At 40.8% G+C, this 26,502-nt stretch overlaps 1 protein-coding gene across 8 annotated transcripts in view; it reads right to left on the bottom strand.

Annotated features, from left to right (window-relative positions):
• ATP7 (copper-transporting ATPase 1) overlaps positions 1-26,502 on the bottom strand; it is a 570,660-nt gene that overhangs the window by 254,711 nt on the left and 289,447 nt on the right. The window lies entirely within an intron of this gene.

The raw sequence follows: 26,502 nt of genomic DNA, 5'->3' as shown, positions 1-26,502 counted from the left end.
TCACGGTGGAGGGCGAATGGGAGGGGGCGCGACGGTGCGTGGACGCCGAGTAACAGCACGTTTCAGCATATCCCATACATGTTCGATACAACTCATGTCCGGCGAGATCGTCGGCCGTTGCATTCGGGCATTGCCGGATTCCTGGAGAAAGTTTTAGACCACCACCGCTCGATGTGGTCTTGTGTTGTCGTCCAAAAGAATGAATTCATCGCCAATTTCTTCTCGGAATGGACGCACAACTCGTCGCAGCACCTTACAAATGTAACGCTCACCCATCACAATGCCGTCAAGACGCACGAACTGGGCCCGCCGACCCAGCATTATCCCAGTCCAAAACATGACTGGCCTCTGCGGAATGCGTGCGCTTCTTGGACACGCTGCAGCCTGGCACGCGGTCCCTTACGCTTCCAGACCCTTGAGCGATGACTGTCGGAGTACACGGCCATCCGGGTTTCGTCTCTGAACAGAATGAAACGCCACTCTGCAAGTCCACATTCACAGTGTGCTTGGGCCCATCTCTGACGAGCAAAACTGTGGCGATAAAGGAGGGGGACACGACGTAGTGGTCTCTTTGAGTACAGGATCCTCTCGTGCAAACAATTCCTAATGGCCTGGGTAGAAACTTGCACCCCTGAAGCCCGTCGTATTTCAATCCGGAGCTCTGTGCCGCTTATCATAACAAACCGGTTTTGAGCTGCTGTTGTGGAGCGAGGACGACTTATCCTCGGACGATCAGACACTGAATGTGTCTGCCGACACCTCCTCCATACCTGTTACACGTCGCTTTAGTTGACTTCGAGACGATTTGCAACAGCTGTCCGAATTAGGCCTTCCTGGACCAGTGCGACGATGCGTGCCCGGTAATGGTGTGATGGATCGCCTAGACATGTTTATCTGACTGACAACATGCACCTTCCTTAACGACGATGAAGTATTTACGCTAATTAAAAACTGGTCAACCACAGAGTTCGTAATCCCATCTAACTCCCATAGTTTTCCCTCTTCCTTCACCAGATGGTCGATACACACCTGCCACTTCTCAGCTGTTTCATGAGCAAGTTTTTCATTCACTAAGGCATGCAAATCCCTTAACCTAAAAGTTGTGTCGAGCCTTGCTACGTAGCCTTTAACAAGGCCCCACACTAACTCTATGGGGTTCAAATTGTCATCTATGACATCTGTCAGAATCGTTTTTCAGTGACTTGGCTAACTGAAGAAGTTCGACGACTTTGATTGCCCCAGAATCGAACTGGATTTTTTTTTTTTTTTCAGCCAGGCAAGTACTTGTAGGCAAACGCTCAAGCTTCACACTGCGGTTCCAATTTGAGAAGAATGTTTAAAAACCAATCCCGAAACACATCCCCGTTCATCTCCTCGTGATAGTCTCCTGTCTTTTTAGACTCAAATGCTAGGAGATCACCATCCAAGAAACCACTATCGCTTCCGATATACAATAAAATTAACCGTCATCCTTTATCAACGGGCTGTTTTAGACACGAAGACAAACCACATGATAAAAATGCTTGCCTTTTCGTCTTCACAGTGCTGTCCGTCCATGCTTCCGCTGTAGTATAGCTTTCATTTACCCAAGTCTCATCTAGGAAATATATTTTTACCATCTTCCATTCTACACCGACGATTTATCCTTAATGTTATTGTTTTTTACGTCCCACTAACTATATTTTTACGGTTTTCGGACAGGCCGAGGAACCGAAATTTTGTCCCGCAGGAGTTCGTTTACGTGCCTGTAAATCTACCGACACGAGGCTGGAATATTTAAGCACTTTCGAGTACCATCTGACCGAGTCAGGATCGAGCCTGCCAAGTTGGGATCAGAAGGCCAGCGCCTCAACCGTCTGAGCCACTCAATCCGGCGATTTCTCCTTAAATAGTACCTAGTCTCTTCTCCACAAAGCGATATCATACTTTTTTTTTTACAATTTGCTTTACGTCGCACCGAAACAGATAGGTCTTACGGCGATGATGGGACAGGAAACCCCTGGGAGTGGGAAGGGACGCCTGTGGTCTTAAGGTATAGCCCCAGTATTTGCGTGGCGTGAATATCAGAAACCAAGGAAAACCACCTTCAGGGCTGCCGACAGTGGAGTTCGAACCCACTATCTCCCGAATGCAAGCTCACAGCTGCGCGCCCCTAACCGCACGGCCAACTCGCCCGGTGATATCATCCCTATCATCTAAAACAGATTTCAGATTTCTCCTCACAAAAACAAACCCTATCGATCTCAACAGTTCATTGAGCGTAGATGTCTTAAAATTCGGGATATCGGAGTCCGAATTTACGGAAAGTAACACTTCATTCAATGTTGGAGGTTCATTCTTTTTTTTAAAAAACTCGTGCACTTTGCGTCACACTGCTGACTTGATGAGATCATCTGATGATTTTGCATTATTTTTTTGTAACACTGACACGTTGCTCAAAAATATATATTTCATGAAATAATTAGTTCAATGAAATCTATTTGTTCGGTTTTTTTTTCCATTGTTTGTCATTTTTGACGGATAGGGCAATTTTGGGGGGAAATTTTAGGTCAATTTGGTAATTTTTCTAATATTTTCAAAGAAGAAGGATTTTTTTTTTATGTTTAGCTATTTTAATTATCCATTTTACTAAATTTCCGTGTTGAATATTTTGTTTGATTTCATACAAGCATAACATACATTTTCCAGGAAACGGAAACCCTCTTCCCCTATTCCCAAAAGTATGCGTATAAAAGACTCGCCCATACAAGCAAGTACATTTGACTCTCGCGTAGGTAGAAGGTTGCAGCTAGCAATAATGAGTCATTGAGTTCGAGATATTTCTTCGAGCCGGAAGTGTTGTTCTATTAGATGCGAAGTTACGATATGTCTAAAGTGAAGCAAAGTGTGTCTGTTAAACTAAAACAATTTGTCTCGCAATATGGAGAAAGGATCTTCACCACTGACGCGACAATACTTTACTGCAAACTTTTGTGACGTGAGAGTGGCCGCTGTAAAAAGGTTTACGGTGGAACACCATGTATCGCGTGAGGAATACAAACGTGGTCTGCAACGACTTCAGGATGAAGGGACATTATTACAACAGGAGATTCTTGGAGAAACCCATTCACCCTTTTCACCATTCTTTGAAGAACTGTGTAGAGTGTTTCTTTGTACCGATATCCCATTGAGTAAGCTGAACCACCCTAAAGTGCATAATTTCTTAGAGAAGCACACGGACAAATCCATACCGGATTCTTCTACGGAAAGGAAAATCTATGTTAGACAATGCTATGAAAAAAACGTTGTAAGAAATCAGGGCGAGAGTTAGAAATAAAAAATATAGGTATCGATGGACGAGACGACAGACTCTTCAGGACGATATGTAGCTAACGTGGTGGTAGGAGTACTGGACGAGGATGTTCCTGGGGAACACTTTCTACTCCACTGTGAGCATTTACAAACAGTGAACTACTCAACAAACAGCAAAGTTGAGATTGTTGTGGCCTGATGGCATTCGGCATGGCAATGTGTTGCTTTTCGTAACGGATGCAGCCTCCCACATAGTCAAGGCTGCTAATTCACTTCGTGCTCTCTACTCTAAAATGGTGCATTTAACTTGTTTGGCCCACGCATTACACCGAGTCGCGGAGGAAGTCCGCGGTCATTTTCCAGAAGTTGACTCATTGATAGGATGTGTGAAAAGATATTCTTGAAGGCACCCTCGAGTTTCAACTTTCAAGTCAGAAGCTCCAGACATTCCACTTCCTCCTCCTCCCGTTTTGACAAGATGGGAAACCTGAACTGAAGCATGCACGTATTATGGTGAGAACTTACAAGTGGTGAAACAAATCGTGGATTCATTCAACAGCACTGAAGCCGCATCAATCAAAGCAGCGCAAAAACTTATGGCAGATAGTGAAATTGCAGAGAAACTTGCTTACATAAAAGCAAATTTTGGATTTCTTCCTACGGCCATAACTGCTCTGGAAAAATAGGAAGTGCTGCTAGTGCAGCAGTTACAACTTGTGCTGAAAGTAGTGATTGATTTGGATTGCGCGTGTGGCAAAGTGGGACAAGCTGTGTCTGAGAAGATGAAGGTTTTGGAGAAAAATAAAGGGTATCAGACAATGTGTTCAATTGCTAAAATTTTGCCAGGTGAAACATTTTCTCTTTGTGATGTTGACGACAGTCAATTAAATTCAAGTAACATTGTTTCCTTTAAGTATGCTCCTGTTGTGTCGGTGGAGGTAGAAAGGAGCTTTTCTATGTATAAAGCTTTGTTGGCCGATAATAGACAATCATTTTCATTTGAAAATCTACACAATGTATTCGCTGTTCATTGCAACTCACACATTTTGGAATGGACAAATGGGATCTTTATGACTGAGCAATGTCTGTTTTGTAAACACGTAAGTACCGAGCTCGATAGCTGCAGTCGCTTAAGTGCGGCCAGTATCCAGTAATCGGGAGATAGTGGGTTCGAGCCCCACTGTCGGCAGCCCTGAAGATGGTTTTCCGTGGTTTCCCATTTTCACACCAGGCAAATGCCGGGACTGTACCTTAATTAAGGCCACGGCCGCTTCCTTCCAACTCCTAGACATTTCCTATCCCATCGTCGCCATAAGACCTATCTGTGTCGGTGCGACGTAAAGCAAAACGAAAAAAAAACACGTAAGTAGGCATTTTGTTACCACACAATGAAACAATACAGAAATCGTAGAAAATTAAATTTTTAAAACTTGTAGGTCATTTTCTGCTATTTTTAGGTCATAAATACATTTTTTATTTTGCATTTTTGGCAGTTGCTTAGGTCATAATCCTAGCCCTAATCATCACACTTATCGAGAACAGGTTTCCCTCGCTTGCGTTTCTTGCCAGGAGCAGACAACGTGTCGGTCACGTTGTGTCCCATTTCCGATAACAGCAAAATTTGTCCCATTTGCGATCACTCCAATTGCAGAAGAAGAAATAGAATGCGAAGAAAGAGCAGTTCGTGCCCCATTTGCAATCAATGTAAAGTTATCAGCAGCCTATCAGCGTTTTCCAACGCCCATGCAACAGGGGGACTGGTATAAGGGCGTACTCCAGATAACCGTGTATTGAGGTTTCTTGAACTACTTTTGAGGTAATATCAGTCTGTAGTTTTCAACATGATTATTTCACCTGTAGATCTCCACTCTTGATGCAGCTTTTGTTGTTATCTGCGTGCTTGCTTACGACATGGGGTCACTGAGACGAACAGAGGCAAGCCTTGTACTTTATGTAATGGATACTCAAACGGACAGTTACAGGAAATTAAAGGATGTTTGGTGACATGGGTATGTTTAAAACAGAAGACGTCGCAGCGTAAAGGAGACTAGTGTGTCAGAACGATACAGTGGTAAGAATGATCGATCATCAGTGTGTTCCTAACTAGGCGAACTTGGAGCAAAAGAAAGCAACATTTCGAACAAAGAAGCGATCCCGCGAGAACAACAGTGCGGAAGTTCCTCAGGTATTTGACGAAGAAATTTAGCCTTTGTTAAAAGGGGTTACGAATTTATTACAAGGACCCTGTAGTTCGGCAATTTAAACAGTACGATGTACCGAAACAGAAACGATACTCAAGAGTACAAAAAAAAGCCAAAAAGTTTCGAGGAGGCTTTTTTTCGTGAGAAAATCTTAAACATGTCTGACGGAGAAAATTTTCTCCTGGCCAATGAATGTGAAAAAGATAGGTTGTTGATGTTTGGTGGAGGCAAAGGAAAGGAGATTTTGAGAGAGAAGTCTTTCTGTGGTTCGTGGTGTGGGTTACTGTAGTCGCGTTCTAGTTCGTGAACCACGAGCAACGGCTGAATGGCCTAGTAAGTAGTCGTGAGAGTCGGGATACCAGTTGCTATGAAATGGGAGTGGGCATCTCGGACATATTATGAAGCATGGCCACCTTCTTGTGCTGAGGCGGCTAGGACTAAACAATCCACCGATGGTCCCTAACCCATTAGAAGAGAAGTCCTCAGCGGGACTATGTATACAGCTGCTCGCATAAGTATTCGTCCACGTACGTCATGTGAGGACAATGGCCAATATCATAAAGAAATTAATAAACAAATAATAGTATGTTTTATTTGCCATCTGAACATCTTAGAACATAATGCATAGCACTGTAAGCACTGGCATTTGGAAAAAATAAAAAGCAATCGCACTGCTTGCAGAAAAGTCACGTTGCAAAAGTATTCGTCCACAGTAAGAACTCGAGGAATGTACAGTCATTTTCTAAGAATCAGCAGCGCGTCGAACGTCCTTTGGAAGCAATCACGGCTTGAAGGCTTTTTGGCATGGATGTCACCAGATTTTCTATCACTCACGGGCCTATTTTGTGCCATTCATCCATGAAGTATTGCTTCAAAGTTTCCTTATTTATAATACGCTGCTTGCTCACTTTATATTTCAATTCCGCCCATAAATACTGTATGTGGTTTAAGTCTGGGGACTGTAGTGGTGTCTGCAGCACATGAGGTGTATTGTAGAGTAGCCATCCCCTAACAACACGAGCAGTGTGCTTAGGGTCATGATCTTGCTGGGAGAAGTACCCACTATCAATACCTAATTCTGATACGCTGGGTGATATGTGTTACTTTAAAATATGAAATACAGCATCTTATCAGTCCGTCCAGGTATTATATGGCAGTTACCTACCCCAGCCACCGACATACATCAACAAACCCTAATGGAACCTTCTCCATATTTTACGGTTGGTTGCAGATTTTAATTTTCGACCTAGGCGTTCTTCTTTCTCTATACACGTCGTTTTCCAGAGCAATCATATAAACATAATTTGCTCTTCTCATCAAACAACACGTGTTTCCAAAACGCCGGAGGCTTCCAACGTACTCTTTGGCGAATGCCAGTCTCTTCTTACAGTTCACCTTACTCATCCACGGGCTTGTTCTGTCCTTTACGGGCCTGCAAAACAGCTCTGTAACACATGTCGTACGGTTTTTGTGCTGATGTTCTTACCAGTGAAGGTGTGTACATCTGTTCGAAGTACAGGTCCAGACACATGGGAATTTTGCTGGACGGTGCGTATGATGCTTCGCCCTTCTCGTGCTGTCAGCTTTTTTGGTCGCCCAGTTCTTGTTCTGTTGAGTACAATTACACTGGTCTTATATCGCTGAATGGTACTTTCGACTGTATTTCGCGGTATTCCTGTTTTATCGGCAATTACTGTCTAATATTCATCAATTTGGTGTAGTTGGATAATTCGTTCGTATTCAACAACAGTTCGTTTCCTTATGTTACCCATTGTACTCGGCGCATGCACTAGATGTTCACTCACTGACATTGTCCGCATCACTGATTGGCCGAGCTTGGTGATGTGACTGACTTCCTCAATGCTGTGATCGTTATAGAAGACAGTGAACAAGATGGACGAATACTTTTGCGTTGCCATTTCCTAGCCCAACCACACTAATTATTTTTTATTAAAGAGTATTGACCTGCAAGAAGGTATATTCTGCAGTTATTATTTATTTATTTATTTATCATAAGTCTGTACAGAGTTCTCCTCCATTTTCACAGACACTATACATAGGTGTACATAAATGCATGAATGAGGTTCTTTTTATGATTCCATGACCGAATAATATTGTCATGCATGCATGAATAAATGAATGAACACTTCCCTCAAAGTCACGGATAGCCACCAACTGAGGAGAGAGCATTCGGTTGGCAGGATAAATGCATGGATGGGATTATGCATGACTACTGCCCGGTCGTATTATCCACCCCTGGAGAGAAAAAGGAGCCACCTTCCCAAGGATAACACGTCCGGCCCTTTCCCTTGAGGCCCAAACAGAAGACCCCACCTGATCTAATAGCTGTCAAACACTAATTTCTCACCATTCCCTAATTTCTGCGAGGCACACGTAAGCGGAAATCCCGCACCTCATGTGCCCCCTCCCTATTCTTCTTTCTCTGTTGCATTTAGATCACTCTACATATTCGATTGGGATAGGCCCGTCCTATCCCGTCCTACTTCGGTTATAGCCTTACATAAGTGTATGGATTAATTAATTAATTAATTAATTAATTAATTAATTGGCTATGATTCCCTATCTAAAATAGTGCCCTTTGCACAGGCGGATCGCCATTCCACATGCAAGGGCCACGCCTACGATTATCTACATGAGTGTATGAATAAACGAATTAATTGATTAATTAATTACCAATTCCCTAACTGTATTGAGAAAACTCGTATGGTGGATTTATGAATGGGTATATGGATATTCATGCATGCATGTTAGGAAAAAATACTCATCCCTCCCAGTACGGATAACCAGTAACTGGGGAGAGAGCCCTTGTTATGAATTAAATAAATGATTGAATGAATAATATGTGGAATGAGTAGTGAATGAATGAGTGAATGTTATCAACCTTCAGCCACGGATCGCCAGCAGCTGAGGATGAAACATTATATCCATTGGGCCCTGTCTCATTACAAACAGTTTGACAGTTAATTACGTTATGGCTTACTAACATATCGACTTTACCGTGCTACATATACTAATATTCCTTTTACTACATAGCCCTATTGGCAATTTCTTAACTAATCGGTTCGCAACACAATCATCCATCCGTAATATGACCTACCCTCATTGTAGGCTCTTTCAACACTCTTCTACATGAATTTCTAATTACAATTAACAGTTTACTGAGATTACCAGGTTTATACCATTCTTTGCTTATCATCTTAATAATCCTATAGCCATTCTCATCCTCATTTATCATATATTGTTCCTTGTTATTCAAAAATTTCCTTCTCACCGCTATGGTTTCTTTACATGATTTCAACATGTGAAATTCTTCTCTGTTTTCACCACAGAGAAGGCACCTTGTTGCATCTTTCACTTTAATCCATCCCCTATTCTTGTAAATTCCCATTAACCACCATATCAAACCCCTGATTTCTCTTCTATTTACACTCACAATATTTATGTTCATATCCTGCCTTATCCTAATAAACTCTGAGAGGGTCGCCTTGCTTCTACACTCGGATACCAACCACTGTCTTTGAATATCTCTGAGTCGTCTAATGATTAGTTTATTCGTTGATCTTTCCAACCTCTCCCAATAACTTCCATATCCCAACCTATCTAATATACTTCTGATTTTCGTTAACCAATACTCTCCCTGGATATTATCTCTCTGATGTTGATATGCGATCTGCAGAAGCTCGCCACCCTCTCTTCCTTTCAATCTCAACAGATATTTCAGAACTCTCTTAAGAACATCTACTTGGATATTTTCTTCACATATTAATCTTACTCCACAATTTGCTGTACAATTTGGTAACCCCATTACAATTTTACAGAACTTACTTATAACCTGATTCAGCATCTCACACTCTTTCTCTACACCCCATAGCTCAGCTCCATAAAGCATTCGATTTTTAACTACGGCTTGCAGGACATTTTTCTGTATCTTATAGTCTATATTTGGGAATTTATTTTCAAGAATTCTAATTACTGATAATGCTGCAAGACCTTTCCATTTGGCTTGTTTTATTTGATGGATCCACTTCCCGTTGTTTGCTATATATATTCCCAGGTACTCTAATCTATTTGTGACCTCCACTTGACAACCATCAATCGTCCATTGTTCATTCTTCGCTCGTTTACAGCCTTTCTTACAGATCAGAACTTTCGTCTTGGAAATGTTAATTTTTAATGACCACGTTTTAGCAAACTCTGTCACAGCATTAATGCTCTTTTGCATGCCTCCGGCCGTTAACGTCATCAGCAGGACATCGTCCGCGAAAATTAGGCCTGGTATTTCTTGATTTACTAAAACTGGACTCGTCCAGTTATCACCTCCATGTCCGTTTAATATATCGTTTATAAAAAACAGAAATAAAATAGGAGATAGCTTACATCCTTGTTTCAAACCCAATAACGAATCTATTTGACCACATGCTACCCCATCACCTACCCTTATACTGCATTGCACCCTTCGGTAAACTGCCTCCAATGCTTGTACCATCTTACTAGATACCCCTAATAGGCGTAATTTTGCGAACAATGCACTCCTGCTGACTGTGTCAAAGGCCTTTTCAAAATCTATAGCCGATATATATAATTTTCCTGCTTTCGGTTTTATATACTTATCTATTATTGTTTTTACAATCATGATGTTATCTATTGTTCTTCTGCGTTTTCTAAAACCACTTTGATATTTCGAGAGGATGGAGAATTCTTCCGCCCATTTCATCAGTCTATTTGCCAGAATTCCTGTATATAATTTACTTAGGGAGTCCAATAGTGTTATCCCTCTGTAGTTGTTTGGATTACTTCTCCCCCCACGCTTCTTGTAAATTGGACATATTATACCTGTCTGCCATGCCTTAGGAAACTCCAAAGAATCAAATATCCTATTGAACAATTTTACTAATATTTCCAGCATTTGTTGACTTTTTACTGCTTCTTTCCAAAATTCATTAGTTATACCACTGAAGCCCCCCGCTTTCCTACATTTGACCTTTCTAATCATTTCTAAAACCTCACATTCTGTTATTTCTTCATCTAAGCAGGGGATACAAATCTCTAAGCCCCTCGAGATATCCATACATGTTCTATTATTTATCCAAGTATCCTGTCCTCCTAGCAATTTATTAAAATAATCAATCCAGACTCCATTCTCAATTTTAACATTGGCATATCCTCTCTCACCTCTACTTATTTTATTAATTCTATTCCATACCTTATCACTTTGATTATTCTTACAGTCTATGTTTATTAATTTTGCCTCCTCCTGTTCTGTCTCATACACTTCTAGGGTAACAGATACCGGGGAATGATGTGATTCGGCCCATTCTAATATCTCTATTTCCTTTACCATCTCTAAAATATCTCCCGTACACACAACCAAATCAATTACAATTGCTCTACTAACAACACTTTATATTCTTTTCTTAGTTTACAATAGTGTGCCCGAACCTTAGGCTCCCCCTCTTTTCTATATGCCTTTAGGGCTCTAATCACCTCCATTTTCTTTGTTTTACATACATCATTGTACCATCCTTTCCTTTTATCTTTATTATTATTATTCTGTTTCCTTTTCACATGAGCTATAGTTTTAAAGGGTTTCTCTACCAGTTCTACCGCTAAGTCCACCTTACTATTCAGTAACGCAACCTCTATTCCACTCTTAATTATCTGGAATTCTTCTCCCTTTAAATATGACTCTACTCTTTTTGGGGTATTCTTGCACCACTTGTATTTATTAATTATCCTAATATTATCTTTTTCTGTTACAGTGTTACGTTCCTCCTGTTCTTTCTCATACACTTCTAGGGTAACAGATACCGGGGAATGATGTGATTCGGCCCATTCTAATATCTCTATTTCCTTTACCATCTCTAAAATATCTCCCGTACACACAACCAAATCAATTACACTACCTCCCTGCGCTGTAATATATGTTAGCTTTCCCGTTTCATCTCCCCGCCACCATCCATTTAGAATATATAAATTCTCTGCGGTACATAGTTCTAGTAGTTTATCCCCATATACATTACGTTCCTTATCCCGACTGTTTCTGCTACCTCTCATTGGCTCTATTCCTTCTTTACTATATGCGGGAATTGACTCTCCAATTCGTGCGTTCCAATCCCCCAACATAATGATTCCTGCTTCTTCATATTTACCTCTCATTAGGTTGATCTCCTCTATTAAATCCTCAAAAAAGTTCACATTGGTATATGGTGACCCCATCGGATGGTTATATATAAAGACTAAGCATATGTCTCTCTGTTTACTCCCTTCCAGTTTAAGTTTGATCCAAATTACATCTTGCATATCGTTAGGCAATTCTTCTATCTGACTACTAAACTCTTCCTTTATCAGAAGTGTTATTCCTCCCGGAATTCTCCCTCGAGTCCCTCGTTTTCTTTTTATTACACTTCTCGTAACATAGCCCTTCCATGTTAAAATCTTTCCTTCCGGCATCCATGTTTCTAAAAAAGCAAATATCTCAAAATTTTCCACAAGCTCAGACACTCCATCGTTCCCCAGTTTACTTAATATGCCTTCTATATTTACAAAACCAATTTTCAATGCTAGTTATTTCACTTTCCTATTATCTGAGACACTACCTGTTTTACTACGTGTGTTTATTGTTTTATCAATTTGTACTATACTTCCATGAGGGGAACTATAAATTTCCCCTAACTTCTTTCCTTCCCGTTTATTACCTTTTCCATCTGAGAACACTCCCTTCTTAGCCCATAAGTCCTTCAAGCTCTGTCCCTGCTTCTTTTTTTTATCGTCCTCTGTCCTGCAGCTGCTTTTTTCAGCTACCGGAGTAGTACATGAGCTATTACCCGGTTCCTCATCAGGTGTTAAACATTTACTTACAGGTCGTCTCTCCGTAGTAGTGGCAACGCCCTCACTGTCAGTAGGTGTCAGCAACCTTGGCGACACGAGCTCTGCTCCTGTTTCCTGCACGTCATCATTCTTTCTTCCGTGTTGCGCCGGTACCGCACCACCTCCTCGCGCCAGGGCTTCCAGCTGGGATGGCGTGTAGCTCTTTCTCCAACCGTCGCCTGTGATGAATAGTCTCTTGCCTCTAATAAACGCTGTAAGGCCCTCGGTTCTTGCTCTCCCCAAGTGGAATCTTAGGATTTTCATCTCTTTCCTTTCTTCAATTCCCAGGTCTCTCTGGATCCAGACTTCCGTCCCTTTTAAATTCCTGGCATTCCGGAGAATTTGGTGAGTTTTCATTCCAGATACCAATTGTACTTTAATCGGTCTGTTCCCTTGGATCCTTCCTATTCTCTGCACGTCGTCCACATCGGATTCCGTGCAATTTACTTTCACTCCTTGTGTGAACACTTCCAACACAGCATCTAGTAACGCCAGTTTGTCCTCGCTTCTATTGTCCTTAATCCCATGTATGACCAGACATCTGCTACGCTGGGCAAGCACTGATCTCCGGACCTGCATCTCCAGCTCCCGTGTGCGCTGCTCCAATACCAGTCGGTGTTCCTTAGCAATTTTCATTTCTTCCTGGTATTTATCTAGAGATTCTTTTATACCTGCCATATCACCCCGCAGGCTGTCTTTCATATCCTGAATATCTTTGTTCTGTGCCATAATGAGCTCCCTCGTTGTGTCTGTTTGGCTGCCCTCTTTTATCACCTCCTTGATCTTAGCTATATCTTCCCAATTCAGTGGCCCAGGGTTGCTTTCCACTCCTCCAATTACTAATAATGCAGCAATCACTAACGCTGCCAGCATGATTTCAGAGTATTTTATATCACATTTTAAACCACATACCTGATATTTTATTCGATTGTTCCATCGGCCGATGACCGCTCGGTAGAGTTCTATGCTTATTCCCATTATGCTTACGCCACAACACTCAGCACTCCGCACACACGTCTGCTTCGTGTGCAGGGCTCCAATCGACTGCAGCAGTTATTATTGTAAGTATATATTGCATATCCACTGCTTACTTCTTTCTTAACGTACCTTAAGTTTTGTAACGTTTTCTTGGTGTTCGATATACAAAAGGGGCAGACGGACGAATACTTATGAGAGCGGCTGTAAGTAGCATCCTGCTTCACAGAATTTTCACCGAGCACGCTCAGAACGTTTTAAACAAGCCTTGGACCTATGGGAGTAATGGCGTACCACTCCCATTTGACAAGCGTAGGACTCGTTGGAAGCAACCTGGCGAACGAAATTGAATTCGACGGGAACTATCAATATTACTTGGGCTTATGGAAGAAAGAAAGTAGAAATGCTTGAGTCAGCAAAGAGGATGCATCTAGATATGTTAGGAGTTAATGATATTCTGGTAAGGAAAGACAAACGAGGATATATTACAAAGTGTACTTGACGGGTGTTAAAAAGGAAAGGGCAGAGTGTTGGGATAGGACTGTTCATCAGGAATGCTATTGCACGCAACATAGTTTCTGTTAGGCACGCAAATGAGGTGGGTAGACTTGGAAGCTGGAGGAATTAGCACAAGAACTGTCGTAGAGTATTCACCATGTAAGGGTGCAAATGAGGATGAAGAGGACAAGTTTTATAAATCATTGAGCGACATCGTAGTCAGGATCAACAGCAAGGATAGGATAGTGCTAATGGGCGATTTCAATGCAAGAGTGTCCGCCTCCGTAGCGTAACGGTTAGTGTTATTAGCTGCCGTTCTAGGGGGCCCGGGTTCGATTCCCGGTACTGCCAGAAATTTAAGAATGGCAGGAGGGCTGGTAAGTGGTTGAAATGGTACATGCAGCTCGCCTCCAATGGGGGTGTGCCTGAAAAGAGCTGCACCACTTCGGGATGAGGACACGAGTTTACATTTACAATGCAAGAGTTGGAAATAGAACTGAAGGATACGAAAGGGTGATTGATAAATGTGGGGAAGATATGAAAACTAATAGGAATGGGAAGCGTTTGCTGGACTTTTGTGTTACGTATTATGGAATTAGCAGTTATGAATACATTTTTCAAGCATAAGGTTATTCACCGCTACACATGGGAGGATAGGAGCACCAGATCCATAATTGACTATCTTAACCAATCCGATATTAATAATAATAATAATAATAATAATAATAATAATAATAATAACGACAACGCAACAATAATACTAAAAGTTGACTTTGTGCTTGCTTTCTTTCTTTTATTCTATTTTGCCACATAGTTTTTATATACCGAAAAATGTTGCTGTCCTACCCGGTGCGATCCATTCTGTGTTTAATAATTTAAAACTGCATAAAATTCTGTCTCCTTTTTCTATTTTTACTTTACAGTCAATTACCCATGTATGTGATCCTAACTGAGTCTGTTTCCCTACACACCCTCAACAGATGTGCCTCCTCCATTAATTCTCCACATAGCAAACAACAATTTTCTTGATTTTTCTCTCTTAGGTCCTTATTCTTATAGATAACCATTAGCATCTCCCCTGCGAATCATGTGACCTTGCCGCAGTGGAGTGACTTGCGCGTCTCAATGCAGCAAATAGTTGAGCCGTACGTGTAACCATATCGGATGGGTATCCGTCGAGAGAACAAACTAACGAATGGTTAATCAAGAGGCAGCCTATCGGAGGTTGCAAGGGCGGCAGTCTAGCTGACTGGTATGGCCTTGTAATTATACTTAAGATGGCTCTGCTGTGTTGATACTGTTACACGGCCGAAAGCAACGGGAAGGGGATAGAAAATGCAGGGCAGCTAAGGAAGAATGCCTGAAAGAGAAGTGCAAGGATGTTTAAGGATGCATGGTCCTAGGAAAGGTACTTTTTTATACAGGAAAATCAAGGAAACCTTTGGATAAAGGAAAACTAATTGTATGAATATTAAGAGCTCAGATGGAAAACAACTTTTAGGGAAAAAAGACAAGGCAAGAAAATGGCAGGAACACATCCAAAGTTGTATAAAGGTAAAGGCGTAGATAATATGGTTCTGGAATAAGAAGAGGCTGTTGATGCTGATGAAAGGGATGAACCAATTTTTAGGCTAGAATTCGACAGAACATTGAGATACCCAAATAGGAACAAGGCAAGTGGAATTGATGACATTCCCTCTGAATTACTGACTGCCTTAGGAGAAACCAGCATGGCGAGGTTATTCTATTTAGTGTGTAAGATGTATGAGACACGAGAAGTGTCATCCGATTGTCGGCAGAATGTTGTTATACCTATTCCCAAGAAAGCTGGTGCTGACACATGTGAAAATTACCGCACCATTAGTTAAGTATCTCACGCCTGCAAAATGTTAACACATTTACGGAAGAATGGAAAGATAAGTTGAAACTGAGTTGGGAGAAGAGCAATTTGGGCTCAGAAGAAATGTAGGAACACGTGAAGTAATCCTGATTTTACGTCAGATCTTAGAGGACTGAATTAAGAAGGACAAGCCCACATTCATAGCGTTAGCAGATCTAGAAAAGGCATTTGATAATGCTGAGTGGCCAAGCTATTCGAGATTCTGAATGTGATTCATAGCGTTAGTAGATCTAGAAAAGGCATTTGATAATGTTGAGTGGCCAAGCTATTCGAGATTCTGAATGTGATCGAGGTCCGATACCGAGAACGAAGACTTATCTACAATCTGTATAAAAATCAGTTTTCAGTGGTAAGAATCGAAGGCTCTGTAAACGAAGCAGCAATCCAGGCAGGAGTGAGGCAAGGCTGCAGTTTGCCCCCTCCTCCTTTTCAATATTTATATAGAACAGGCGGTAAAGGAAGTCAAAGAGGAATTTGGAATGGGAATCACAATCCAAGAAGAGGAAATCAAAACGCTGAGATTTGCCGATGATATTGTTATTTTACCTGAGATCGCAGAAGATCCGGAGAAATTGCTGAATTGCATGGACAGAGCCGTGGGGAAGAAATACAAGATGAAAATAAGTCCAAAACAAAAGTTATGGAGTGCAATCGAACGAAGTCAGGTAATGCATGTAATATTAGATCAAGAAACTACAGTAAGTCTTAACGGAAGTAGATACAGTTACTTGGATATTAAAATAACTAACGACGGCAGAAGTAAGGACATAAAATGCAGACTAGCACAAGCAAGGAAGAGCTTCCTTAAGAAAAGAAATGCTCACTTCGAACACTGATATGCGATATTAGATCTTTTTGAAGACTTTCGTATGGAGCGTGGCATTGTATATAAGTGAAACATGGACGATAACTAGCTTAGAAAGAAAGAGAATAGTAGCTTTTAAAATGTGGTATTATGGAAGAATGCTGAAGGTGAGATTGATAGATCGAATCAGAAATGAAGAGACACTGAATCGAATTGTTGAGAGGAGAACGATTTGGCCCAATTTAACCACAAAAAGGGATAGAATGATACGACACATCTTAAGACACCCAGGACTTGTTCAGTTGGTTTTTGAGGGAAGTGTAGGCGGTAAGAACGGTAGGGGTAGACCAAGGTATGAATATGACCAGCAGATTAGAGCAGATGTAGGATGCAATAGTTACGTAGAAATGAAAAGGTTAGCACATGATAGGGTGGCATGAAGAACTGCATCAAACCAGTCTATGGACTGATGACTCAAACAACAAAATCAACAACAACACATTAGCCACCACAATATACCTCCTTATATCTCTATTCATAAGTCTGTCTGTCTTTAGTGACAATTTGTTGCTAATTTCACAGATTTCCCGTAATGTTATCTTGGTCCTACATTCTGACAATCACCTCTTTCATTCGAACAGTCACTTTCTTACTCAATTTCTTTTCTTCCTTCTGAATCCTTGTGCCAGGAGTATCCCATTCCTATCCTATCTAGCATTCTTTTCACCTTGTTTACCCGATAATCATCGTAAGTAAATTCGTGTCCTCATCCTGAGATGGTGCAGCTCTTTTCTGGCACACCCCCATTGGAGGTGAGCTGCATGTACCTATTTAACCACAAACCAGCCCTCGTGCCAATATTAAATTTCTGGCAGTACCGGGAATCGAACCCAGGCCGCCGAGGACAGCAGCTAATAATGCTAACCGTTACGCTATGAAGGCGGATCATCCGATGTTGGTATGCTAAATTTCGTATTTCCCTCCAAGTCAGATAGATAGATTTTTCCGCCTGTGTAGTGAACTGAGATTTTCCGACTCATCGGGTATCCTAGGAAACAGATCAGTAAAAGGGGATAGGTTTGCCCTGGAAGCCTCCACTATTCGACACCCCCACCCGGCCGAAATAAGACGAAGTGTGTTCGCGGATCACGGCTATCTGCGGCTTGGTCATTCCAGCTCTGGAACTTTGGACTGTTAGATCGGCAGCGTAGTACTGTTCGTTAAAAGTGAGAAAATGTTAGGTTTTTCATTTGATTATTTCATATGAAAGCATTGCCTTTAATCGCGCCATTGCTACTGACGTCATTGTAATGACCTATGTTAATTTCAGTTGGGAAAACTACTAGGACAGTCTTTTTGAGGATGTAAAAAGGCAGGTGGAGTGAGTGTCTGCCATTATAATGAAAACTCCCAACCTGATTGTGACTGATGGTAGACAAGGGGGCCTATCATTACAATGAAAATTCCCTAACCCAGTCTTCATTTGAGAAAAGACGTCTGGTGACTTCCCCGTCGCGTTTCTAAGGTAACGTTAAGTGCTATGCAATTTAATACAATCTTGCTCACAACGTGTACACTACCTAGCCTAGAATTCTGTATACAGTGAAGAATTCCGTAGCGAAGCACGGGTACATCGGCTAGTTGTTTATAAATTAGACTATGGTTTCTTATTCCCTGACTCTATATAGCGACTTTCATTAAATTCTGTTAACCCATTTTCTCGAGGCTCGGCGTTGGTATGGACTTGGCAACAAAAATACAAATTCATGAACATGTGTGTTATCAAAGCCGGTTCGTTATGTAGTATTTATCGACAGGACCACTAATAATATAAATATTTGAGAATTAAATTTTAGGCCTTCCCCTAAACTATTTCACTCAGCGTGAGTAAAATGATTTATAGCCTAGATTGTAGTGACTCATCCTCCGACTTCACATACCGATTTTCATTAAATTCTCTTCAGCCGTTTTCTCGTCATGCGTGTACAGACAGACAGACAGTGCATTTCCTTGTTACTATGGACATGACCGATACAGAAATACCATTCTTTTCAAATTCTTGGCAATGTACAGACAAAACTCTTATTACCTCTAGTTCCGTACTACCTTCTTCAATGTCCCATGTTTGTACTGCGAGCAATGCTCTGGATTTTACCAGTAAATTTAGAACATTTTTCTGCAGTTTACGTTCAGTATCTGGCATCTTCCTCTCTTAATATTTCGTGCTAGAGAAAACTGCCATTCCTTTCATTTTAGTTCGTTTCATTGGTTGTTTCCAATTACCATTAGATTCTAGTGTTTTTCCTATTCTATCTTATTGACTACCTCTCTCTATACCGTCCAACCACCACCTTTCTTTTCCCTTTAGTTAATTTCCCTTTTTACATATCTCAACTTTCGTTTTCTTAATGTTAATTTTTAAATTACATTTTGTACAATAGTCGGCAGTTTTTGTGGTGCTGCTTTGCATACCAACGAATATTAAAGATAACAGAAGGATATCGTCTGCGAGAATTAAGCCAAGAATTTATTTATTGTTAAGACATGGACTTTTCATATTTTCATTACCTTCATTTTCCAAAATATCGTTAGGTGATAAATTTAGTATATCTCTCCCACTGCTACGTCTTCTTTCACTTGAATTGTGCATTTAACCTCTGAAAACAGTTCTTTTATGGCATTAATAATTTTAACTGACGCCCCTATTTTAGTCAGCTTCACAACGACCGCTTTCTGTAAATCTATCGCTGTAATATACAATTTATCTAGTATCGTTTTGATGAGAAATATATTGTCAGAGAGTACAGTTTTTTTACAACTGTATTTACGCCGCATCGAAACGTCTTATGGTGACGATGAGATAGGAAAGGACTAGGAGTGGGAATTTGTTTTTTTTCTATTGGCTTTACGTTGCACCGACACAGATAGGTCTTACGGCGACGGAGGGACAGGAAAGGGCTAGGACTGGGAAGGAAGTAGCCGTGGCCTTAATTAAGGTACAGCCTCAGAATTAACCTGGTGTGAAAATGGGAAACCACGGAAAACCATATTCAGGGCTGCCGACAGTGGAGTTTGAACCCACTATCTCCAGAATGCAAGCTCACAGCCGCACGGCCAACTCGCTCAGTAGAGTACAGAGTCATCCTCCGCCCATTTTATGTCATTTTGCTACTATACCAGTATAAATCTTGCTGAGTGTGCCCAATAGAGCTGTAGCGTAACGGTTAGTGTTATTAGCTGCCGTCGTCGGAGGGCCGGGTTCGATTCCCGGTACTGCCAGAAATTTAAGAATGGTAGGAGATCTGGTATGTGGCTGAAATGGTACATGCAGCTCACCTCCAATGGGAGTGTGCCTAAAAAGAGCTGCACCACCTCGGGATGAGGACACGAGTTCACGTTATGCCTCTATAATTATTTGTACTGGATCTATTTATGAAGAAGGCACACAGTTCTGGCTGGCGCTAACATTGGACTTTTTTGCACTATCATTATAGAATTATTATTTGTTAAACTTATTTTAATCTACATATTTTCTTAAGTTTTGAACTTTTGTACATTTAATCCGAGCGTACAGACAAAATTATCTGTTTATTGATATACAGTAGGTGAAACTAAGCTGAGTGGCCGCGCGTGTTAACGCGCTACGGCTATGGAGCCAAGCTCTGCAATCGGGAGACTCGTGGGTTCGAAATCCACCATCGACTGTCCTGAGGATGTTTTTCTGTAGTTTCATATTTCCACTTCCAGGCTATTGTGAACTAAACACTTCCTATTCATACGCCACGCCGATTCCTTCCACCCACTTACCCAATGTCATTGGTAACAGGAAAGGCATTCGGCCGTAAAACATGCCATATAAATTCATCTCACCTGATCCCCGACCCCGTATTAAGGAACGGAGCTAAGGGGTAGACATACATACAGATAGATGAAAGAAGGCCAATTATATTTTGAGCAGATGTTTACTTAACGTGTCAGTATGAATATTTGAACAGTTAAGTAATATAATGAGTTTCAACATCAGAATCGTAGTTGTCGCCAGTTACTTGAAGGCCATTTCCTTGTACCAGTCCTCCAGTAGGGAATTCCCTCACAGCAACCTGAGTGTTTGTAAGTCATTATATTCTAAGAGTGATTACACTGACTAGAGTAATCGCAAATGGGACAATGCATAACACGTTAAAAATAAATTAGTCTTGTATTCTATCTGAGTGATCGCCGGTCACTGTCAATTCAGAACGATTTCGCTAAATACTAGTTGGCACTTCGGCAAAGCCTGCTGTTAAGAGATTATATTTCTTTCACCGCAAATGTCGGACACTTTTCACAAAATTTGTGGAAAACGTTTAAAACCAAAATTTAATAAATAAGTTTACAATATAATATTCTTGAATGCATTTATTTCAAAAGATTCCGTAAATGTAAATAAAATAGGAAATATTGGTTAACAATGCTGCAGAGCCGGCAGCCAATCAGAATACGCGACGATGGGATAGGAAAGGCCTAGGCATGGGAAGGAAGCGGCCGTGGCCTTAATTTACCTGGTGTGGAAATGGGAAACCACGGAAAACCATCTTCAGGGCTGCCGACAGTAGGGTTCGAATCCACTATCTTCAGAATGCAAGCTCACAGCTGCGTGCTCCTAACCGCGCGGCGAACTCACTGGGTAATTTATTTTCCACAACATACCAGACCATCCACAATATTACCAACATCTTGCTTCAATGAAAAACAGGAGGGCAAAGTTTTAATTCAAGTGAGGCAAGAGTAAATGTGCCAAACTGTGTGGCTAGGACGAGTTGAGGCGCTGGCCTTCTGACTGAAACGTGGCAGGTTCGATCCTAGCTCAGTCCGGTTGTATTTGAAGGTGCTCAAATACGTCAGCCTCGTGTCGGTAGATTTACTTGCATGGATAAGAACTCCTGCGGGACTAAATTTCGGCGCCTCGGCATCTCCGTAAACCGTAAAAAGTAGTTAGGGGGACGTAAAGCCAATAACATTATCATTAAGAGTAACTGTAGTTATAGCGTATAATTAGCCTCTTATTTTCTGGCTTGTAATTGCCAGATGTATTACAGTTTTAGTAGGAATGTAGTTCATTAGTTAACGATAATAGAGTTTCTTGTTATTTCTGTAAGCTATAAACATGTGACACTGAAAATTTTGGTGCAACACCCAGCTTCAGATACCACCAGCCATCACTGCCTTGGAGACAGAATACCAACTCTCTACCGTCTAAGCTTCTCAGCCCGACGAAGTTTGTATGATCCGCTATTCCTGATAGAAATAGGGAGAAGTCTCCTTGAAGAACCCATGTGTAACCCCCGCCTAGCGTGTCACTCCGTGTCACGTGGTCGACACTGACTACGGAACAGGGTGACGCATCACTGATATAAAAAAAAACGCCAGTCACTGTGGTGACGCGTGCAACCTGTTTCTCAAGCAGGGTAACCATTTTCAGTACTTTAGTACTAGATCTAGTACTTCGTGGAAGTTTTTGGTACATTAGTTCTTTTTATGGAAATCTAAGTACCTTTTATGGAGGTAGAATAGAAGTTCTTCTACTGCAGCAGAGAAAGAAAGAAATTGATAAGAAGTTTCAGAGACAAGTGCCTATCTTTTCATGTTGAATTCTGCGAACAGATTTTTAAGACGGTGGATTTTCGTGATCCTATTTTAAGAAATCTGTCCATGTCGAACCTAGAAAATAGCAAAAGAGATGGCAGTTTCACCAGTATAATCTTATTAGCTATATCTTCCCCTAATGTAATGAAAGAAAGTGTTCATGAAGTTCGATAGGAAATGGTGGTTAGCCAAGACCACAGAAACTTAAAAGATTTTCAGTCTGTCGAACACACAAGCTCTATATAAACATTACACTACAACATACCTTAAAAACACACTATTAAACAATATCTTATTGAACTTGTGAGTTCGGCAGACTAAAAAGCTTTCAAGTTACACTTTTTTTAAATGCTATTTGTTCGGGGCATCGAACCATCTGGATCTTTTGGCCCTATTGGCACCATATTGTATGAACCTGCGTATAATTGGAATGGTGGTAGTGTGGAATGTTGTGTGTGAGGAAAGGAAGATTAAGGACGTCACAAACACCCAGTCCCCAGGCCAGGGATATTAATCAATAAATTAAAAAACCCTGACCCGGCCGGGAATCAAACTCGGGGCCGCCGGGTCAGAGGCGGACGCGTTGCCCCCTACACACTTAACTGAGTCGACACTGGAAAGTAAGGCTTCCTTCTTAACAAATAAGTCCACAGAATCGCTGAAAGAAAGCTAAGAATTTATGAAATTTTGGAACTCTGCTTTCGAAATGAAAATTCCTGTAGGCGACTACATCTTTCCAAATTTGACAAATTTTGTGAAGGCAGTGCTCTGTTTACCACAATCTTCTGCTCCAACAGAACGGGGTTTTTTCCTGCTGTTACTATTAGTAAGACCAAATTGAGAAACAAACTCCAATCCTGTATGTTGAATGGGCTCATTCTAACAAAGGAGAAACTAAAACACTCGTCTGCCCAAACTTTTCGCATTTCAAAACAGTTTATCGCTTTGGCAATGTTTTCCAAGGATTAAGAGAAGAGCAAAATGTGAAATGCATGTGAATATATTCTAAAAGACAGCCAAATTTTGGGTAGTGTATGAAGACAAAAGACACGTGTGTGTGGTGTGAATGCTGAACTGAAATTCGTAAGAATTTTCATAATGTTCATATCCTAAACGTAAATAAATGACTCCAACTCGTAGTCAGCTTGGAACTAGAAGTGTTAAGATGGTGGTGACAAACTACAACATAGCTGCTTCCCATCACAGATATAAAAACCGGTAAATTATGGTAACTGCAAACGTTTTCATTTAATAAATGTGTGTTTTTGATAAGTTTACCTTGTTTTCTATACTACCCTTATGAATAATCCTACTCCGTTGTAAAGATTTAGTACTTTTTTTTCATAATCTAGTATCTTATTAGGGGAAAATTTAGTACAAAACATTTTTGCCCAGTGGCAACCCTGTTCTCAAGGCATTAGGCGCCCAGAGAAGACAAGCACGTTCCCAGTATAACCGGTACGTACACTTCATTTTCTTATATCCAAGAGAATATACACTGTACACATAAGGAATGAAGCAAGTGCTAGTCTGTATATAGGGATTCATTAACCTGAAAATGATGGAACTCATTCGACTCTCAATTATCCGATTTGTTAAACAAGAACATATTAAACAAATCGAGTGAAACCAGAACTCTGGTAGCCTCGAATTATATAAACTCCACTATCTACTGATTCCTACCACTATCCTTCGAATAATATTCAACTATCTTATATCTAGGAAAGCAGCAATTAACATTCATGGCAACGAAGACCATACCCAGGAACATTTTTCTGGGGGGGGGGGGTATGATTTTTCTTGGGGTTTCCAAAAAAACCTATAGGAGAAAATAAAACAAAAAGAGCTGTGGAACGGTATGGTAGAATACACCCACGGCATCCTCTGCCTGTCGCACGAGGCTGAAACGGGGAACTGGGATCTCTGTTTGGGAGCGTGGATTGACAACCACGACTTCCCTAGCTGAGTCCAGCATTGCTTTCACTTACTTGTGTCAGTCTCCCCACTTCTATCTTTCCTATACAACACCCTTGGTCAATTCGAGTTTTCTCCTGATTAGGGAGTCGTTAATTTTTACCCTTTCATGGCCGATGCCTTCCTTCTTCGAAGGTCGGGCATCTTCCACATTCCCTCTGATTAGTGTTAATAGAGGCAGATTGCTCAATAATAATAATAATAAATAATAATAATAATAATAATAATAATAATAATAATAATAATAATAATAATAATAATAATAATAATTGTACCGGGCGGTACACCTCCGCGCCGCTAATTCAAACATTGCGCCAGTTGAAACTCCTCTACTGGAGGAAGCTTGAACTTTAACTTCCACATTAATGCTAAGATTTCTCAGAAGATGTCTCTACTGTAAATTTTGAAGTGTTCTGAACTATGTCAGTTTCGATGTGTATTTATTTGCTCTGGAGTAAGAAGTGTGAACATTTTCTTCTAGATGGCACCTCTTAAGAACTACAATTGTGCACCCTAGTGCGAAGTGAGGGAACCCTTTTTTTGAAGAAATTTAGTATTTATAAGTTTGTTCTTTATTAAATTTCATTCAGCCATTGTTTAAGTTGGCAATGTTAATCCTTTCTTTCCGCCAGTTTTGAAATTGGCCAATCGCAAATTTCTGTAATTAATTTTCCACCAATCCTGGTTTTCTTCTCCAGTTTTGACATGTAATCTTTTGGCCGTCCAATAAAAAGCTTGTGGGCGGGTGTTATCATTCATGAAAAGTCTCGAATGTTCCACGAGGGTATATAAACTGCTGATTTTCGGGTCTCCGCGCCACTTCAGTAACATCTCTCATTGTGTAATTATGTAGCAGGGGGCGGGAAGCGTCTCTTTCTTCGGGCAGCAGTTCAACCACCAGGTAATGGCCGTTTTATAACTTATTTTCTTGCCAGCTCAGCAGTTTAACCCTCGGGGCGGGTTAGAAACTTTCCTCATGTAACCTATATTTAAAATGTAAAAGACACTTGGTATAAATTCTGTCTCTTTAACTACAAACTGGGATAGAGAGTGCCTAACCCTCTCGAGCTCCCATTCATTTTGTTTTGAGGTGACTTCGTTTTCATAACAGTTTCCCTTCTACTCGTAATATCATAAAATTTTTCAATCGTGTCACCTCCGTTGTATGGGATTAGCCCTTGCATAAGCGGCCTAGTGACAAATAGGTTTTAAAGAAATGTATTAGGAGTGCAGTTACGCCTCCTCTCAAGTTGGCATTTTGGGGGCCATGTAATTGTCCTGTTTCTTTATGGAATAGGCCTCAGTAGGTTGGGTATTTTTACCCCTGTTTTCATGTGCTTGGAGGTCAGCTTGAAGGTGGAGTTTGGTGTGGCCTTTGATAGGCTTGAACTTTGAGAGCGGGTTGCTCTTTCTTAAAGTTGGTTTCTGTGTGCCTCGAGCAGGCTTTACTGAGTAATAGGGAGCAAGTGCTCCTGGGCATGATTGGGGGTTTCTGCCCCTTTGTCAAACCTGGTATTTCGCTAAAGTTGGGCTAATTGCTCAAGAATTGTGTGTCTGGGTCTCGGAGCCCAAATCCTGTAACAACTGTAATTGTACATTCTTGATTTGTTGCTAGGCTACTGAGTACCTGTTATATTTGTTATTTCTTGATCTTGAAAAGAAAATATAACCTTGTTAAATTTTAAATTAACTTTAATTTCGTATATTGAGACCTATTCATCCCAGCACCTTCTTTCACCTCTGCTGATCCACCAAACCACGGTAATAATAATAATAATAATAATAATAATAATAATAATAATAATAATAATAATAATAATAACCAGTCTGCTCAGGGGGAATCTGGATGATAAGGAAATCGCATGACCTGTACTAACACTCAGAGAAAATCTCAGACACATTTAGGAAAAGACGTTTGAAATTTTATGGACATATTCTCAGAATGAGTAATCGGAGATTGACCAAAATAATTCTGAATCTTGCCCCATCAATGACAGTTTAAAAAATTGGCTGCTTGAAGCTGAAAAATATCTTCAGGAAAAATAGGCATCACAGATGACATTGGGTTAGACAGATATAAGTTCAGAAAATTAGTTGACAATCACCGCTTTAAACATCATCCAAGCACTACCACCAACAAAACCTGGTCAGAAGATCGCAAAAAAAGCCGCAGCGAGAAGATGAAGAGATTTTGGGAGAAAAAGGCAACGACATCAGCTAAATAGGTTCAATCGCGCTCCATGGTTGGACATAACGAATAATAATAATAATAATAATAATAATAATAATAATATAATCCTCTATGGAATACAAGGTAAATTCTGGAATCGTTCAGGGTTCGAACC

Source organism: Anabrus simplex, chromosome 1, assembly GCF_040414725.1.
Source record: "Anabrus simplex isolate iqAnaSimp1 chromosome 1, ASM4041472v1, whole genome shotgun sequence".
NCBI classification, from domain to species: domain Eukaryota; kingdom Metazoa; phylum Arthropoda; class Insecta; order Orthoptera; family Tettigoniidae; genus Anabrus; species Anabrus simplex.
Note: the sequence above shows the minus strand (reverse complement) of the source record. Positions and strands in the feature narration are given on the sequence as shown.